This window comes from Petaurus breviceps, unplaced genomic scaffold (assembly GCF_028583685.1).
Source record: "Petaurus breviceps papuanus isolate PSGF00001 unplaced genomic scaffold, PetGlider_PUasm1.0 189, whole genome shotgun sequence".
Taxonomy (NCBI): domain Eukaryota; kingdom Metazoa; phylum Chordata; class Mammalia; order Diprotodontia; family Petauridae; genus Petaurus; species Petaurus breviceps.
The window spans coordinates 14951711-14957710 of NW_027185809.1; the positions used below are offsets into that span (position 1 = coordinate 14951711).

Sequence of the window (6000 nt, forward strand, 5' to 3'; positions counted from 1 at the left end):
AGACAGAATGGGGTAAACTATCTCATTTAGAAGAGGCAAGGGAAAATGGTTACAATGGAAGGGAAGAATAGGAAGGCAAAAGGGAATGGGTCAGCCTTATTCTCATTGAATTTGGCTTGGGGAGGGAATGAAATACACACTAAATAGGGTATCTCACCCTCCAGGAGAGTAGGGGGAAAGGGGATGAGAGGGGGGAGGATGGAAGGGAGGCAGGCTGCAGGGGGAGGGAAGTTGGAAGCACCCACTTTTGAAAAGGGACAGGATCAAAGTAGAGAATAGAACAAGTGGGAGGTGGGATAGGAGGGAGGGAAATATAGTCAGTCTTTTACAATATATCTACTATGTTAATGTTTTGCATTAGCTACACATGTACAACCTATACTGAACTGCCTATCTTCCCAGTAAGGGTGGGTGACAAGGGAGGAAGGGAATGAATCTGGAATTCAAAGTTTTAAAATCAATATTTAAAATTTTATATATATATACTATTATTAATGCTATTTTACATGTAATTGGGAAATAAGATATGCAGGCACTGGGGCATAGAGATCCACCATGCCCTACTGGAAAAGTCGAAGGGGGTATGGGAGAAGATCTGGGAGAGAACAGATTGGTGGAGGGGATTTCCTGTGGGATTGCTATTTTGGGGTGGTGGGTAGGGGAAAAACAGGGAGAAAATTTGTAACTCAAAATCTGATGGAAATGAATGATGTAAATCCAAAGTTAATAAAGCATTTGAAAAATTAAAAAAAGGAAAGAATAAGGGCAGAATAAAAATGGTTAACAGGGAAAAAAAAAAGAATGGATTGGAAGGGTGCAGATTTGAAAGCTAGAACTTTGTCCTCAGAACTGTGCCCATGTGTGTCTGTGAAGGGTGAAGTTTGAAAGGATCAAGATGGAGGAAGGACACTGTGAGCTGAGTTAGGAGAACTTTGCCAAGGTTCCCTGGAGATTTTCCAAAGTCCCAGTGTGTTGGAGATGTGAAGACTTCTGAGCAGGTTCTGGTCACAAACTGAATTTCTGCTTAGGGTCCAGGAAATGTACAGTAGTCATACCTCTGTATAACCCTTCCCAAAAGCCACTTCTCTGAACTCTAGGCTATAAACAGTGACCCATCCTCCACCTGGATAGAATTATGGGTCATAGATTCTTACAGCAGGGACATTTAGCTTCTGCAAAGCATGGGCCAAGAAGGTGGACTTCATTTCGTGACAAAATCCTCTCAAGCTTCTTACTACTCTGCCCTGTGACCTGGCATCCTGGGGATGAACTCAGTCAACTCTGTGAAGAGAGAAGGCATAATAAGCATTTATACTGAGCACCTACTATGTGCTAGGCACCATGCTTTACACATATTATCTCATTTGAATAGCATTCAAGCTTCTCTCTATCTGCCCCTTTCTTAACTTTGCTCCCCCCCCCCCCATCTTTCTTTCTGGTACGTCCAAGGACAGTTGGGGCAGGGGAGAGGAGAGGAGGTGTAATAGTCTAGGAAGGGACCAGATATTGAGGTGGCCAAGAACAGGTAGCCAATTGGCGAGCCCAATTTCCTTTTCTTTCTCCATCATACCTCTACCTCCTAAGTGGGACAAGACCATAATCATGAGACTTCTTCCACTTTGCTTTCTATTTGTGTGTGTGTTTTTTTCTTTTTGTAGGGCAATTGGGGTTAGGTGACTTGCTCAAGGTCACACGGCTAGTCAGTGTTAAATGTCTGAGGCGGAATTTGAGCTCAGGTCCTCCTGTCTCTTGGGCTGGTGCTCTATTCACTGCCACCTAGCCACTCCTCCACTTTCTTTCTACCTTCTATTTCTACATAATAATGAAGGCTTAAGAAGAAAATAAAATCTAACAATTCAATTAACTCCCTAATTTTCTTTTCCTTATTTTGAAAATATGGCTCATGAACTGAGTTCCCTTGGAAATAAAGTGGAACCTATGTTGGTTGATCATGGCACTGTTAATACAGCTGTGATATCCAAGGGCTGATGAGAGAAATGTTCTCTTTTTACTAGAGACTGTCCTTTACCTTAAATTTTAGAGGGCATAAAACCTAGGTCCCAAATGAGATTAATTAATGGCCTCCCAGCCACACTAAGGAAGTGGCCCCTCTACTAGGATTTAAACAATTTGACTCCCTCATTTTGGCTTCTTTATTTGTGCAGTGGGGTCCCCAGGAAAGGGAAGGAAACCTATTTTGGGAGAGCTTGACACTGAACGCAGCTGTTAGCAACTAAGGGCTGAAGAGGAAAATGCTATATTTTTAACAGAAAGGATATTATGTGTGTTGGACCTTTAATAATTAGAAGGCATACCACCTACATCTCAAATGGGATTAATTGATAGTGTCAACCCCCAAAACAGAGTTTGATTTAAGACAGACTAAATTATGTCATGTGTCCATGTTTTTTTTTTTTAAAGCAATTGGGGTTAAGTAACTTGCTCAAGGTTACACGGCCAGTTATTTCTGGGTGTGGTGCTGAGTGTCTGAGCCCGGGATTCGATCTCCAGGTCTTCTCAACACTGGAGCCGGTGCTCTTACTTGCTGTGCTACCTGGCTGCCCCCATGCGTCCATGTTTTTATCTCTCTCAAACTGGTTTGACATGCATTGCATGGAAATTACATTTCAGAACTTAGCCCCCCAAGGGGACCAGTCCAGAACTGGCTCAATTTGGGAGTTGGGAGGTACAAAGTCATACATCCTTTCAACAGGGGCTGATATCAACTCTTCATCCTTTTTCCTCCAGATAAAGGAACTACCTACCATCAGACCAGACCCCAGCCTTGGGCTATTTAGGCAGAAGAATCTGTCTCCATCCAAGCAGCTTCCAATGCAATCTCATTATCAGTAATATCCTCCTGAAGAATTTTGGAGAAGGAACCTGGTGGTGGAGCGCTGAGACTTCAAGATAGAAAAAGTTTATTTTTCACATTCCCCGATGTGATTCTAAGGAGAAGTGTACCCTTCTTAATGAATCACTAACTGATATGGTCCACACTTGATCATGGAGTTTGGGAACAATATAGTAATGGAGCAAAGGGAAGAAATTGACACACTGACAGATCAAAAGGGGTCACTTCCCTTAGTAAGTAGAGTGTACAGATACAGAGCCCTGTGATAGTAATGGCAATTAAAGATTCCCCTGTATTGGCTTGGTTTTCAAATTGATTGTGTTAAAATCCAGAGCTTGTTAATCCCACCTGTGGGATGGACTTGTTGATGTGAAAAGAGAGTCCTGAACTGGGAGGAGCTGGTGACGTAGATTTGGAGACACAAGAGAGAGGCAGAGGAACTTTTTTGGAAGCAGCACCTCGTGGAGGCAGAGAGAGACAGAGAGCATTGCTGAGTGCCACTTTGAATTGCCCTGGACTTTTGAGACCTGCCCCCTGAGCTGCCAAGGACTGAGGAGACATGGCTGTTTTGCTGGTACTTTGTCTGTCTGTTTTGATGTTGTTTTGCCAGATTTGTCCACTGGTGAAAGACAGTTCTTTTGTTGAAGAAGTCCTGGAACCTGGCTGTTGGCTAAGAAACCCTGAGACTGTCCTGCAGACAGAGAGTGAATACTGTCCACTGGTGAAGGACAGTGCTGTTGTTGCAGGGGTCTGGAGACTGTCCTGCAGACAGAGTGAATACTGTCCACTGGTGAAGGACAGTGCTGTTGTTGCAGGGGTCTGGGAACCTTTCTGTTGGTTCGGAAGCCCTGAAGAAGGATTTTCTGGTTGTATGTTTACAGAAATCCTGGGAGAGGGTTTTGCTAATGTTTTCAGGGGTTCTAGGACTGTTCTACAGACAGAGGATGAATTAATGAAGGGACTGGCAAGGTTTCTTGTGGCCTTGCTAAGCCTTGTCTCCCCAGGAACTAAGATTGCTGAGAACTTGCCTCATGTCAAGATGAAGAAAAGACCTCCATTTGGGTATTAAGTGCTGTGTTTAAACTTGATGTAACTCTGGGGTAGATTCAATTGAGATCCAGGGGTGGGGAACTTTTGACCTTTTTGTGTTCTATGATTGAACAAATGAATGTACTTTACTTATGTTTGGAAACTAATCTCCATTTGAGAAGAGGGGCTTTGTGGTGGACTAAATGAAGGTATAGCCTAGGGGTGGAGAAGTATTTAGACCAGGGACTTTGTAATTGATTGAATGATTGGAAGGTCCTGGGGTGGGGTAGTACTTGGAGATTATTTAATCACACTTAGTAAATGCTATATTTGGAATGATGTCATGTTTTGATCTTCTCTGTTCTTGGTTTGTCACTGAATAAAATGGAGAGCAGCTATGCTGGTATTCTGAACCTTGGGAAGTTGCCTTTCCTTGGTATTATATTACAAGCCCCAAAGGGAAAAAGTAGACAGTAAGTAAATTTTCCATTTAAGACTCAGAAATCTCATCTCATAGCTGTCTGGTGTTCAGGACATCATCTTGAATGGGAAAAGTGAAACTTCTCAGCCCATAAGTTTTTTGGGAGCAAGCCAGAATTTCAGTTTCACCCTCCCTCACCCTTTACTACTGCTACATCAGCATTAGGTCCCTTCAGGAGTTTTCGACCTTCACCCTTGCCTGTGACTTTTTTCCCTCACTTGCTTTAGCGTCTACCAAATAAGGACATGAGCAATACTTTGGTTCCCTGACCCACCTCCTAGCCAATAGGAGATAGCGGTGGGTGGGCTTCTTTGTTATCTGCCATTGGGTAAGATTTTGAGCCAAGATTGAAAGCCTGCCTCCCAGCCAATGGGAGAAGGGAGGGGGGAGGGGAGGGGAAGGGGCTTGACTGTGTTAGGGTATAAATTCTTGTTCTGTCTTTGGGAATTCTCCTCATTGGCTGGTTCGTGCTGGTTAAAGAGACTCCCTCTTCTCACGAGAACTGAATAAACTTCCTCTTCCTTCCTCGAGATACCTCTGGCTTTTAATTTTTCTGGCTAGGGGATTTTTGGGGTCCCCTGTACCCCGCAGTCTGATGTCGTTTTTTGGTAAGAGCGTTGTTTAAGCAGTCTCCAGCAGACTATCTTCTTTAAGACTCCTTGTTGGAGGAGACTGGAGCAGAAGGCTGAGCTGTCTGTCACCAGGCAGAGAAGGAAGACAGACAACCATGGTTGCCATTGTCTGGGGAGGGAGGGGCGGTGTGGGCGCTCCTGTAACACGAAATGGTGTAGCTGAAGATGATCGCTGGAGTGGCAGCCGGGCTCCCACTGGTGGCCTCCATGCAGGAGGATGAGCAGTCTGGCCGGGACCTTCCAGAGTACCAGAGTCAGGCCAAGCAGCTGTTTTGCAAATTGAATGAACAGCCCCTTACAAGATGTACCTTGGAAGCAGGACCCATGACTTTTCATTACATTGTTGAGCAGGGAGTGTGTTACCTGGTTCTGTGTGAAGCTGCTTTCCCAAAAAAGTTGGCATTTGCCTATCTTGAGGATTTGCACTCCCAATTTGATGAACATGGAAAGAAGGTGCCCACTCTCTCCAGACGCTACTCCTTCGTTGAATTTGATACCTACATTCAGAAAACCAAAAAACTGTACATTGACAGCCATGCAGGGAGGAACCTGGGCTCCATCAACACTGAGTTACAGGATGTGCAGAGAATCATGGTAGCTAATATTGAAGAAGTCTTACAGTGAGGGGAAGCCCTCTCAGCATTGGATTCCAAAGCCAACAATGTGTCCAGTTTGTCCAAGAAATATCCTCAGGATGCGAAGTATTTAAACATGTGTTCCACCTATGCCAAACTTGCTGGCAGTTGCTGTGTTTTTTTTATCATGTTGATAGTATATAAAGATTCTGGTGGCTTTGAGCAGATTAATGCCATCTTTGACAGGGGAGATCCTGAAATATGGCAAGTGTATTTTTGCAGGATGCTGAGTGCATAGGTCTGTGCATTAGGATCCACATGGGACTTGTGACTGGAGACCTAGAAAAAAATGAAGTGTCTTAAATGCCATAGGCCACCCCTCATTTAGTGAAGCTTAACCCTCCGAAGGTCTTGTTGGGGACTAAAGAC

At 44.1% G+C, this 6000-nt stretch overlaps 1 pseudogene; it reads left to right on the forward strand.

Annotated features, from left to right (window-relative positions):
• The first annotated feature begins 5146 nt into the window (after window positions 1-5146).
• LOC138164275 (vesicle-trafficking protein SEC22b pseudogene) lies at window positions 5147-5793 on the forward strand (annotated as a pseudogene).
• The last annotated feature ends 207 nt before the right edge of the window (window positions 5794-6000 follow it).